We start from the raw sequence: 14,208 nt of genomic DNA, 5'->3' as shown, positions 1-14,208 counted from the left end.
ATTTTGTTGAGCTTCTTAATCTACGGTATCAGACTTTCCTAATATTTAGAAAATGTCAGCCATTTATTTATTCAAATATTGTTCCTTCCTTTTCCTCTTTGTTACAATTACATATGTATTCACAAACGGTTTCCCCAGAGATATTTCAAGGGACTGTTTTTTCTTTTAGCACTTTCTTTTACCATGTTATTTTGGATACTTTTTTGCTATATATTCAAGTTCCTGACTCTTTTCATTTACATATGCTACTACCTACATTCAGTGTACTTTTCATCTTACCATCATGTGTTTCGAATACGCTCAGGATTTCCTCTACTTAAACACATCAGATACAGTTACACTAAGATTCTTAATAGGCTTGTTTGCTAATTCCATCTTATTTGTCATTGCTGAGTCTGTTTCTATCAATGTAAACTTCTCTTCATTGTGAGTCATATATTTCTTCTTTGCTCCATGCCATGTAAATTTGAGTGGATGCCAAGCATTGAATTTTGCCTTTTTGAGAGGGGGTGCTGAATATTTTTTTATTCCCTTGAATGTTATTGATTTATGTTGTGGGTCACAATGAAGCTACCTGTAAACAATTTTTCACTGTAGAGGCTTGCTTTTAAGCTTTATTAGACAATCGAGGCAATTAGAGGCTTTCATTTCCACATAAATTTACACTTCTATTAAAGCATGCTACCAATGCCAGGTGCTTTACAGGCTATTTCCACCCTGGCTGTAGCTAACCTGGTCTATCTTAGTCCCGTTTGAGTTCAAGGGATTCAAGGGATTGCACAACATGCTCCTTTGTGATGTACAGCCCCCAGCCTCATGGGGTTTCCTCACATGTATTTGTACTCGTGAAAACTCAGCAGAAGAATAAGAGCAACCCTCTGTAGATGTCCAGAAGTCTTTTCTCTGGGCAGTCCTCTCCAGCCTTTGAAATGCTCTCCTTCTCAGTATTCTGCTACATCAAGTGCAGTCCTTTCCTCCAGCAATCTCAACAACTTCTTCTCCACTGAGGGGAATTGCCTATTGCTTTAAAGCCCCAAATTCTTGTGCCACAGTTTGTAAATTCTTTCCAGGTGATGAGCTGGGTTAATCACAGGACTTATCTGGCTTTTCTCTCTCTTCCTGGGGATTATATTTTCCTTTCCTGTAGTATAAGGTCTTAAAATTGTTGTATCATATATTTTGAGGGGTTTTTTTCGTTCTTTAAAGCAAGAAGATGAATCTAGTCCCTGATACACAATTATGGCCAGCAGCTAAATGATGGAGTAAAACTCTTTTAAAGTCATCGTGATGCCCCCAAATCCTGTAGTTCCTGGGCATATGGCTTCTCTGAACTCATCCACTAAATATCCTCAACTCCAGCTGCACTGTTCTATTTGTTGTAGTTTTTAAGAGTACCAGGCGTGCTCCCCTCCCACAGCCTGGAGTGGAGTCTCTTCTCCCAGCTATGTCTATAGTATACTTCTTATGTTCTTGAGTTGTTACTCTCCTGCTCAGGAAGGCATTTCCTGGCCACACTATCTAATACTGAAAAGCCTTCCCTCCCAAATTTCTTAACTCCCTTCTCCAAATCAATTTTCTCTTAGTGTATATCACAATCAGACCAACCACCTATTATTTAATTATCATGTTTGTTATGTCTCTTTCCAGTTACAGTATAACTTCCCTGAAGTCTAAGATTTTTGCTGCTTGTCTGCATGGTCTATTCTAAGTGTCTATTGGAGCTCCCAGCACATATTAGCTCTCAATAATTATTTGTTAAAGTGTGGGGAATAAGTTTAGGAATACCCTGAGCTTGCACCAGTGGGTCGACAAGGCTTAGAGCAGAAAGCGGCCACGGGGCAAAAGTGACCCCAGTGTAGAAAAAAAAGCATAGATCAGGAAGCCATTTCCACAAGATGAAAGCATTGGAGAATAGGTAAACAGGTAAACAGGGTGAAAGACCAAAAACAGGTAAACAGGGTGAAAGACCATGGCAGCAGGGTGAAATTGCCCTGAACTAGTTAGCAAAACAAACAAACAAAAAAACAACAAGTGCCTTGTTGACCCTGAGGTAGCATGTTCTGTCTTATCCTCTAAGCAAGTTAAGATAAACAGACAAGGTGCCTACTGCCTACCATAAACAGCCATCTGCTCAGTGCCTTGATTTTGTTTTGTATTGACCCAAATCCCTCACACTGCATAGCATCAAAACCCCATTCTCTCACACACTTGAGTTAATGATCACTGTTTCATTGTCTCTTTCTGCACATCCATCACACTTATAAGCTTTCTGATCCTAATAAGTACAGAGCAAGGACCCTTACTCAGGGCTCTTGTCTCCTCCTAGCTATCAGCCTCTCTCATATTCAATTCTTCATCTGCTCTCTTGCTGGACAAAAGAGAACTCCAGACTCAAAGTCTGCGACCTTAAATGAATTACAGTTACATATCAGCATCAATCTTTTATTTATATGTATATATTATTTTTATTAAATAGAAGAAATTTGCACAAGAAATATAAGGATTTGTGTTTCTGTGATATTTGGAGAGTAATTTCAAAGTTGTATTCAAAGGGTACCTCGGCGGTTCAGTCTGTTAAGTATCTGACTCTTGGTTTCTGCTCAGGTCATGACTTCATGGTTCATGGGCTTGGCCCACAATGAGCTCCATGCTGACAGTGTGGAACCTGCTTGGGATTCTCTCTGTCCTCCCTCTGCTCCTCCTGCTCTCCCCCTCTCTCTCATTCTCTCTCTGTATCTCTCAAATAAAGAAATAACCTGTAAAATAAATAAATAAGGGGCACCTGGGTGGCTCAGTCAGTTAAGCATCCGACTTTAGCTCAGGTCATGATCTCACACTCTGTGAGTCAAGCCCCGCATCATGCTCTGAGCTGACAGCCCAGAGCCTGGAGCCTCCTTCAGATTCTGTGTCTCCCTCTCTCTCTGCCCCTCCCCTGCTCATCCTCTGTCTCTCTCTCTCTCAAAAATAAATAAAAACTTTAAAAACATTTTTTAAATAAATAAATAAGTGTTTCTAGTTTTAAAAACAAAACAAAATAAAAAGGTGTGTTCAATTTTGAGTTTGATCTGAAAGAACACATAGGAAGTTATGTATTGTCACAGAAAATGTGAGTGGGCACCTTGGTCAGAGACAAAATGTGGAGTCACAGAGATGTGAACATCCATGGTGACCTCAGGAAAGAGGGTCAATGACTCAACAAGGAGCAAGAATTGAGGCCACAGATATCTACTGTGCAAAATTCAGATGGCCTTGAAGATGATTAGAACAATCTTCGGTATTACCTTAGACATGATAAGAAGCCAGAGAAATGTTTTTAGGCAGTTAACTTACCTGAAATATCTATTATTTTAAAAAGTTTTGTGAGGGCGTTGTGGGACATAGATTTTGGAAATGGCTCATAAAAAGTTGGAGACCTGCTTGAAACTAGAGGGGACTGACTGTGCGGGAGATGATGAGATGTCCGGTGCAGAGGCAGTGGACTGGGAAGTTAGTGAGAAGAAGCTGCACATATGTCATCTTTCAAGAGGCTGGGGGGTCAGTGTAAAGAGTGAATTAGTGGTGTGACTCCTGGGAGCACAAATTGAAGCGTTGGCATCAGAGACCAGAGAGAACTCAAGAACATTGTAGACTAAGGGGATGATCAAATGCAAACAAAGGAAGTGAAGATATAGGAGAAAGAAGTTACCCACATGAAAAGGTCTTAGAGGAAGACGACAAGTACATGTGCATTCATAGTAATTTCTAAGTCAGAGAAAAAAGTAAAGTTCATTGGCGTTTAAAGAAATGAAAAAGCATGGTTGCATGATCTCCAGTCTCTTTGAAATTTAAAGTTATCAAATACGAGTCAAAAAGGTAGCTGAAAAAGCAAGCAAGGCCAGCTGTAAAAATAAAGAATTTACTGAATACCACAACATGCCAGGTGTCAGGGCATGTGCTGGAACTAGTCAGGTTTCCTCCACTCTGGATGGAAAAGTGATTCAATGAAATAGTTTCATACAATGCAATGTAATTGACTGACAGCAACAAAGAAAATAGAAAATCAAACACAATTTTTTAAGGCCAAAAATTATAACTTTAGGAGAAATCATTTCTCAATGGCAGCTAAGTACCATATACTCTAATTGTTCTTTATTGTTTACAAGCATATGGTATGCATGATAAATTTTAGAAAAACTCTTGCAAAAAATATGTTAACATATTGAAGCTTAAACATTTATTGTCAGCTAACCAGCAAATTGGGTTTCCTAATGCGACTAGTTCCTCAATAAACACAAATAATTACATGTAGGCATTTGCACAAGAGTCTCATCCTGGTGGCACTTAGGCAGGGGCTATAATGTTGTGTTTGATTGGACTGCACAATATTTCAAACGTGTTAAACAGTTAGCAATATATGAAAATCAGATTCACATAAATATTCAACTCTTGTCCTAATGTTAAAAATTAGAAGACATGTCATGATTGGGACATTAACTGTAGAAGTCAAAATAGTCTTCTGAGTATTAACTCTGCCTTTCACAAGAAGCTGGCACTCCTAGGGAAGCCATGGTCTCATTATATCTTATTTTCTTACACCTGGACCTTTATTATACATTTTTAACACCTGCAATGAAAATGTTGTTTTATGAATTTGTAATCCGTTTTAGCCATTTCCATAGAAATATGTATCTACTTCATACACATTAGTGCCAAGTTGTAAAATCATTACATTAGATTAGACAATATTATTATTTTTATTATGATGATAGCGTTTTTATAGAAGCAAAATCCAGAGAGAAAAAGAAAAAATTCATTCCAGAATTTTTTTCCAGGGTATTTGACAGCTGGAAAAGCATTAGAGAACTATTTTTTTGTCGAAAACACCATATTCTTATGCAGCAAAGGAGGTGCCAGGAGAAAAGAAAAAAAAAAAAGAAACTTGTTTGAATCAACAAACTAATTCATAGCAGAGGAAGGCCACATACAAAATACAGATTATCATTGTAGATTACAACATCCTCATTTCCTGCTATCATGCTCTAAATCAAAGTGTGTTAAAGCATTCCTTGGAATCTGCGGGGGAAAAAAATCTGGAAGAAAAACAATTTCTAATCAGAGGGACTTCTTAGAATTCAACTGGCTTTTTAAGGATTTTGAACCACAAAATTAACATATAATGGAGGAACAACATTTAAATAGTACTGACATAACCCATCAGAGATCATTCCCTGCCTGGTCCTCTGGTCTTCCATTTGGGGAGCAAGGTAATGTTTATATATGTTCTTTCTCTCCTATGATGGCCTGGTAAAAGATATTTCAAACATGTTAAAAAATATTTAAGTACTTATAAAAAGTTATAATTTTGAGGAATTTTCTTTTAATACAAGCTAATCATTTATCTTCTTTTTAGTTTTTTTGGGTTTTTGTTTTGTTTTGTTTTGTTTTGAAATTAGGGGCTCCTAGGTGTCTCAGTCGGTCGAGTATTTTGACTCTTGATTTTGGCTCAGGTCGTGATCCCATGGTTGTGCGATCAAACCCAGTGTCAGGCTCTGTACTGGGCCTGGAGCCTACTTAAGATTCTCTCTCTCTCTCTATCTCTCTCTCTCTCTCTCTCTCAGTTTCTCTCTTTCTCTCTCCCTCTGCACTTCTCCATCAATTACTCTTTCTCTCTCTAAAATAAAACAAAATAATAAAGTAATTAATAAATAAATATGCAATTAATATGTAGACACTGCAATATTTCCCATGACTCTCTATCTCATAAAGTGCAATGTTTCTTTCTGGAGGAAGGACCAAAGTACCAGGCTTCTAGATCGCCAGCAACTGATTATTTGGTGTGTAGTTCCGGGACCATATTTTTATTTAGAAATTGGAGATGATACAGAAAACACAAAGCTATTTTGAAGAATACATTGAATATTATATGGAGTCAGGCACAGTATTTGCCGTATAGCAGTTGTTGAATCCCTACAACTCTTTCAAATGTCCATCTAACATGTTAAATATATGTCTAATTAAGAACTCGCAGTTTTACACGTTTCATTTCTTTCACCTATGTGAAATACTATCTCTAAGTAAGAATGATATGCAAACAGATATATAAAATGCACTTATTTCATCAAAAGCAATGAAATATCCCTTACAATTTTAAATAATCCTTTGGCAATGTGAAATATGTCTTCTGCATACCGTATGGATGAAACATTATTTTTGTTTAGAAGAGAAAAATATCACATCAACTCTATGCCATTACTACTCAGTGTAAAGCTGAGAGGTTTTATATTATAGACTTGGAATTATTTTAATATTATACAATCCAGGATTAAGACAGATAATTTAGTACATGTACATATATGCCGTCTTCATTCACATAAGTATGGGTCACAGACATTTTGAAGTTGTTTGGGTAAACATTAAAATTACTCTTCAAAGTAGATTTTAAATATGCAAACTATGATAAGTAAAATATATGGAAAATACAATAGAATAACCTTATTTTAATCTTTGCTTATTCACTTAATCACAGGGAAAAAACTCGAATCGGTCAAATACCTCATGGATTTGTTTGTAGCCATAGAATTAGAGAGTGAGCTGGCTAGAGGCAAACTTAGAGTCATAGTCCCATTTGTTGAATGCGGTCAATGACACCTAGTGTTGTCCCAGGCTAGCGAACACTTCAGCAGCCAAGTCCAGGGTCAAGCTGGAACTAGGAGGACACCTGATGTCTAACCCAATCACTGCCACCTGCTACTTCTTAGGAGGGAGCAAGGCTGCATTTTGCCTCACCTGTATCTGATTTAAAAGAGTGCCCCTTGTGCTTTGTGTTTCTGATAGTTGATCTTCACAAAAGGCCTGTCAGTGAGAATAATCCCTTGAACTGACTATGTCTGAATGAACCTTCCACATTTCAGCAAGTATGGCATTACATTATGTCTTGTTGATTGAGAACGACATAAATGGCTCTTCCAAAATAAACTGATACATTCATATTCACGAGCTCCTTAAAAGCATCTACTTTTAGTCCTCTTCAGTGCCCTTTCTCCATTACCTGGTGTAAAGATAATAATAGAACATGAAATGTCAGAGAATGTAATTTGTAGAAGCTGAAATCTTTTCTTGGTCTTCCATGTATGTTTTTGCAGCCCCGAGTAACCATGAAGTTCCTCCTCTTTACCTGCCTTTTGGCTGTGGCTCTGGCAAAGCATGTAAGTAAGGATAATGGGACATATAATGGGATCCTTTCTTACTTAGATACATCAGAGTGACCTTTTTACTACACGCAGAAGATGCAGATGTGGGCAGCAATGGAAGAGAGGCTAAGGATGTAACCCTTTAATGTATGACCAAGGATAGTACGGGCCTGCATTATGCGGACTGTGAAGAAAAACAAACCTTTATGAAGTGATTTCGCGATAATGACAAGGAAGCTATCGCCATAGGGAGGGAGGCATAAATTCCCCTGCATCCTATGTTGGCTAATTGATAGAATTTTCCGGAGGAGCTTTCTCCACTCCCTGGCATGTCTCTCGAATTGTAAGCAGGTCCCACCACTACAATTTGGAATTCGACAGTCAGCTGTCAATGAAATGACAGAATTTCACCATTCTTGATACAAGCAGTTGAGAAATCATGATGTTAAAATACAAAACAAGGACCAGTGACAGGGGACAATTTATAGCTCTGGATTTGAGTGGAAACTTTGTAAATTATTCACCCAATGACCTAGCGAGAATACAATAGTAACATTCATGTCACAAAATAATGAGTATATCAGAGATAAAGCATGTGAAAGAGCTTCACAAACACAGATATACATACACATGTTTACGTATGTATTTTAGTGTATATCATGCCGGTCTATCAGCATTATTCCCACACTGTTCTTGGGGGAACTCACATGCCCACTTCCCTCCCACCCCAACATCAAACTGTGCGACAAGGGCAAGTTTCCTTGTGGTGCTCAGAACCTTTGCCCTAACGTGTGTCCCCACATCCAGGAGACACATGCAGACAGGGATTTGTGCCTTCTTCCATTTGTAGCCAATTTAAGAATAAATCTAAAGTGAGACTTATTTCTGATAAGAACAAGTTACTTCAAAAAACAACAAAAAGGCTTCAGTTATCAATACTGTATAGCATCAATGACCTCTTTGCTCTTAAACTCCACTAGACATAATCACCCTCCTGCTTTTCTTTCTACAGAGTCATTGGCCTTAATCATACCTCTTAATTCACAAGGTTACTAGGCTACAGTTTGGGAGGTGCCACTAGCCAGTGCTAGATCAGGATATTCAAAAGGACTGTCACAGTTGTCCTGGCAACTTATAAGTAACAGTATCATTGTTTACTGATTGTATTTGGAACAATATTTTGAAGGAGGCCTGATTTCTATTCCCTATTTCCCTAGGTTACAAAGAAATTGTTTTAATCATTGCTATTGAACAGTAGAGGCAGAGAATCACCTTGGCATTTTAAATAAGCCATAAAAGTTAAACTTCTGTTTGTTTTTGTTATTTATATAGGAGCTAAAGCAGCTCTCCTCCAGTGAGGTAAGGCGCATTATTGTGAAGACAATTCCTGGCACCTAGTAGCACATAGCATGTACTGGGTTAATTATCTTCATTTTTGTGATCAATAACACTAGAGCTACGGAATCCTGAAAAACAAGAAGTGTAGTCATTGCTACAAAATTTGAAAAGAGTAAACCAAACTCTGTGCTTCCACTTATACTAGGATGAGATTTATACCTTTTTTTTCATTTATTTCTCAAGCCACTATCCAATAATAGTAATAACAGCACAGGAAGAACAGTGAGCATTTTGCATGTCGTGAACGCAATGACAGGATCTATTTTATCCTCTTCTGGAGTAGGAGACTCCTGCACATTTGAATCCACATTAAGTGCTAATTTCTTAATTTTCTTGTTGCCCAGGGATACACAACATGTGCACAAAACTTCTTTAAAGTCACTCAAAGAATTACCGTGCTCCCTTGCTTTGTATTCCATTTCAAAAAGAGAAAGAAAGAAAGAAAGAAAGAAAGAAAGAAAGATAAAAGGAAAGAAAGAGAGAAAAAGAAAGAGAAAAGAACAAAAAGGGAGGAAGGAAGGCAGAAAGAGAGGGAGAGAAAGAAAGAGAGAAAGAAAGAAGGGAAAGTGTTCTATGCAGAGGAGTAATAAATTGTTTCTTCCCTGCTGTCGGTATTTGCAAAAATGTTATAGTTGTGCAATCTTATAATACAAGAGTGCAGTATAAGTTACTTAACTAAAACATAATGAGCTAGGTATCTAAGGAGAAAAAAAATTAGGTCAAATTCACTTTTTAATTCTGTCAAAGACTAATATTTTATCTTGACATCCTGGATAATGTATGTGAAAGGGTACTTTCTTAGGGAGGATAAGTAAAAATTCCATAATTAAGGAATAAAAATTCATTATCAATTTCTTTTGCTAAGGACTCTGCCATCCTCCCTGAAGAAGTAAGTCAGAACTCTTGTCATTAAATACATTTCAAGTACTTTTTCATTTTCACATAGGCTCTGAAATAAACAGTATGTATTTTTTTTGCAGAAATATAGGCAGGACAATAATGTGGTCATCCAAACCAATCAGGTAAAAGTTATTCATTCATATCTTTTTGCTTGATGAATATGGCATCTTTTCTAACAATTATGTTCTTTTTGCTTTTTCTCATATAAGTAGTGTTTGTTCACCTCTGAGTGTGAAATGGGTGATGTTTTCATGGTCTTATTTGTTGTGAAACTATGTGAAAAGGATTCCAGGGAAGCATTTGTGTTCCATTTGTGACCCAAGTTTTCAAAATGCCATTTCTCTACAGGGGTTCTTATATATGGTCCATCACGTTCCCTTCTCCGTCCCAATTCCGGACCTCATGACCATTATATTTTATAAGCATCACTTTCTGCCAAAAAATTCGATATAGAGATGATGGAGAAGCAACTCTCTCTTGAATCAAGATTAGATCAGCCCTGATTTTGGCTGCTCTCAAGGAGGACACTCGCTGCATTCCCATTAAGATAATAATCTTGATTTCAAATCTCATCATATCGTTTAGTATAAAATTGCTTTGAGTAAAGTTACACGTTAGCAGAGATGACAAATATATTCTATATCAAGAATATTGGAAAAACAAGGCAAAACCATGCACTTGTCCAAATTTGAGGACTAATTAATTGAATTTTTATTTGCGCATGAATCAACATATCCAGTAAATTCCTCCGCAGTTAGTTGCCAGGAGAAATACAGTCCTTGACCTGGTCCTTTTGTGTTTTAATGAGTTAGGCTGATATTTATAGTTTCTCAAAAATTTACCCTTTTAGTAGTAACTAAATTTGCTTTTAATTGAAAGTCTCTATCAAGTCTACCCTAGTCACTGGTTTGATTCACTTGGTTATATACTTTCTAATATACATTAAAATAAGTACATATTAAAATAAAAGCATGAGGAGCATATATAAAGTATATTGTTGTCTTCCCATTGGTTTACCAAGGTCATTTGCAATAATTATCTCTAAAAATCGATTTAAGTGTTCTATTTCAATACATTTTGATGTTTCCTACTAATCATCAAGTAGGTAATTACTACGAAGCACATATAAAATAACTACTGATATTCAAAAATAACGTTGAAGATTCAATTTCTTTTGTGCCAGATTTGTATTATTATATTATCTTTTCACTTCTCAGGAATCTGCCACCAGTTCCTCTAGTGAGGTAAGATCCTGTTTATGTTAAAGCCAAAGAGCTATTTCAAGAAATGGCAGCTTTCCTGTTAGTCAGTACTTTGATAATCCTTAGCAAATCCACGTCTAAACATTTAAAGGATGTAATGGAAAAGTTCTAAAAATATCTTTGGTGACTGCAATTGACAATCTTCCTGAGAAGAATTGTTTGTTCTACCCTGATCCTCTGAAAATACGTATATGAATCCATAAGAAACTGCATTTTAAATCAACCCTGTGCCAAATCAAGAGCTTGCCAATTGCCTTCACTGTGGTTTCACTTCCGAAAACTTCTCAGGATTCTTTAGAGAAGCAGTTCATACAGATTGTCACGATGTAAGTAATATCAGAAGCACCTGAGAAATTATGAGAAACACAAAGTCATCGGCCCTACCTCACACATACTGAACCAGAAAGTTTGAGTTGCAACTAGGCAATCTGCATTTCAGGCAGGCCACTATGTGATATGGATCACATTAAGCTTTGGGAACCACTTTTAAGGAGCTTGAGTTGAGCATTGGAGCGAAGACATGTGTAGGTCACCAGTACAAGAAACACCTTCTATGGTAGCAAAAGTCACAGTGTGAGAGTGTTCCGAAGGAGCAGGAAACATCTTCATGGGTCACGGTCCAGACCATTGTGCCTTGGGCACTGCCTGGATTCTTCCCAGCTTGTGACTTGGGAAACTTGCTTGATCTTTTGTCCACGTCCACATTCCAGATGCAAACTGAGAGTCTCAGGCCATGACTGTCATTTCCACAAAGAGCCACAAGGCCTCATTTCCCACACAGCCCACCTGGTCTATTTTGCTATTTTGGGACACCTGTCTACACTGGCAGCATGTAAAATTGCCAACTTAAGATTGATAATGTTTTTGAAATAAGACATATTTAGAGTCATGGTTTTATAGTGGCGCAAAATGAGAGAGACAGTTGTGAAAATTAATAGTTTAACTTACTTAATTGCTAATATATACTTGATTTCTCAGGCTAGTAGCTTGGACTCTGGCTATTCAGTTATTGCCCCTCCCTTTCTATCATATTGTTTAGAGACAACTACTGCTATGTCATTTAAATAAGCTATTTCTTTATTTGTCACACTAGGAAACTGGTGATGTCCCTACTGATGTAAGTAATCATTATTTTTAAAAATTAACTTAACAACATTATGAATTGGGGTTTTGCTTATCTTTGTCTAATATGTGCTTTATTTTTTGATAGACAATTGAGCTGCCTGAGGAAGAAAAGGTCTACCTCAATCAACTGGTAATTTCTCAGATAATTAATTACTTCCAGTGAAAGAATCTGTTTGACAACTCTTTTCTCTCCCAGATGATCACTTATTGGATGTTCCCTATGACATAGTTCACACCAAATTTGTGTTAAAAATTACTTTGTTCAATTGTTGTGATCAGGATATGTAAAGATTATCTTAACAAACAGAAGTTTTCAGTAAAATGTATGACCCAATTAATTAGGAAGAGTTACAAGCCTCAGGAAGAGTGTTCTTAAATTTAAGTCATCTATCACTGTGGTCTCAAAGTACATAACTGCTCACTGAACTTCTCTTTCAAGTAGCAAAACCTGATATGTTAAGGTAAAAAGCTTTTAACTATTATTACCCCAACTGTAAGAGATCTGGTAACCCCTCTCTGGAGTTAGATATGTAAACTATTTAACAGAATCCTCAAAACACAAAAATGTGCACCAAAGGTCCCAATTGCTATTGAATTTATACACATAGGAAAAATATGCTCTAAATGCATTCTAACAGGAACTGCTTCCCATTGAGCATTTAAAAGCGAGATCTCCCAAATGAAACCATTTATTCTTAGAACATTCTAATAGCTCTACTAGTCTTTCTATATATTTCTAATAACATTCCTTCTATCATCCTTATCATAATCATGTGTCCATCTGACACTTATCCACATGCGATTCTAAAGACACGTTGATTTTTACATACTGATTTTCTTATCATCAGTATGAAGTGAATCTTTCTAAGAATTAAGTGATTTCACATTCAATTTCTACACTAACATATGGGCAAACACCCAAAGCCAAATCAAGGTAGAATTTGTTCAGCTAGACAAATGTGACCTGTAGGATCCAAATCACTCCACATATATCATCAGTTCACTAAAGGGTAACTTCATAACAGGCATAGGACCAGCCCAGGGCCATGGGAATAGAAGGTGAGTGTTCCGTGACATGAGAACCAGGCTTTCTTAACCAGCTATGGAAACAGAAATGAAAACTCAGACGGTGGTTTTGTTTGATTTTTTAAACGATTCTCCACTCCATTTCTTATACTTTCTGTTCCTTTTGTACATTCAGTTATTTCCATGTGGAAGCGTTCAAGTAGCTAGACTGCATCTTTAATTCTGAGGTTCAGTCTATGTCATCCTTGTGCAAGGGCCAAGCCAATCTTCCCTGTATCCTTCCAATTTTAGTGTATGTGCTACAGAAGCAAGCACTGAAGTTCACTCCATGAATGGAGATAGTAAATATCTGTAACAGTCAATTTTGGGTTAGAAATGTCTTTGATCAGTTTGGCATCACTGAGATTTTATCTAAATCAAGTTTTAATTCACTTTGTCTTGTCCATATAAGCTCTGGCCCATAGAAAAGATTCCATTCTGATGTTAAATACTGGCATATTTCTTTTCTTACAGAGCAAAATCAACCAGTTTTATCAGGCATGGAATCTTCCCCAGTATCTTGAGGCTTATCATCAACAGCACAGTGTTAGGAACCCATGGAATCACATTAAGACAAATGGCTATCATCTATTTCCCCTTCTGGTGAGTTCTACTTTTTGTTTGTTGGTTTCTGACATTCTTGTAAAAGAAAAAAATTAACAGGAGAGAAACAAGGCGTCAATCCCTTTAAATGTAGAAAGTGCAACAAACTTAAATGTAATTCTTTAGGTCAGAAATGAAGTCACAAATCATATACTCAAAATGCTATAAATATAGCATTAGTAATACCAATTTTGAGTATGAATAAGTTGAACTGTCCTAAGTATTCATTTCTAGGTCATTTTACTTGAATCTGGCAGTTGTCTTTGAAGGAGGCAGACCAAGAGAATATCATCTCCATTGTATTAAGTGAACTGAAATGAAAGACATGAAATCATTTGTCAACAGTCCAGTTCACATCTCCACTTGCATTCATAAATCATCTTTGGCTAAGGGACTTTGTCAAACACAAGGACTAAGTGGCAGAGCAGGAAACTGACCATAGGAGAGGGCACTTAACTGTAAACGATGTGAGATGTGGAGTCAGAAGTCCTGGAAAAGAGTGCCAGACCTGCCATGAACAAGATATGAGACTTTAGGGAAATCACCTCCCTCTCTGTGCTTCCTATTTCTTGAATGGGAATGATTTGCTTAGGTGACCCATGGAGGTTAAAGATACCATCACCACCATGAGGGGAAGTAAGCTTTAGTACCTTGGTTTGAATGCCACATGCCTAAGGAACAACCTA

The 14,208-nt window shown here is 37.0% G+C and overlaps 1 long non-coding RNA gene and 1 other non-coding gene across 2 annotated transcripts; one reads left to right on the top strand and one right to left on the bottom strand.

Moving 5' to 3' along the window:
• The first annotated feature begins 10,680 nt into the window (after window positions 1-10,680).
• On the top strand, window positions 10,681-13,513 carry LOC109275034 (uncharacterized). Its single transcript, XR_008421484.1, has 4 exons — window positions 10,681-10,711; window positions 11,823-11,846; window positions 11,940-11,984; window positions 13,394-13,513. It is a non-coding gene; the product is annotated as an uncharacterized LOC109275034 (long non-coding RNA).
• Window positions 13,088-13,195, bottom strand: LOC128776782 (U6 spliceosomal RNA). The gene has a single exon (XR_008421956.1). It is a non-coding gene; the product is annotated as a U6 spliceosomal RNA (small nuclear RNA).
• Window positions 13,514-14,208: the final 695 nt, after the last annotated feature.

This window comes from Panthera pardus, unplaced genomic scaffold (assembly GCF_024362965.1).
Source record: "Panthera pardus isolate Hobbes unplaced genomic scaffold, ASM2436296v1 HiC_scaffold_13, whole genome shotgun sequence".
Classification (NCBI taxonomy): domain Eukaryota; kingdom Metazoa; phylum Chordata; class Mammalia; order Carnivora; family Felidae; genus Panthera; species Panthera pardus.
This window is presented reverse-complemented; position numbering and strand designations above follow the sequence as displayed.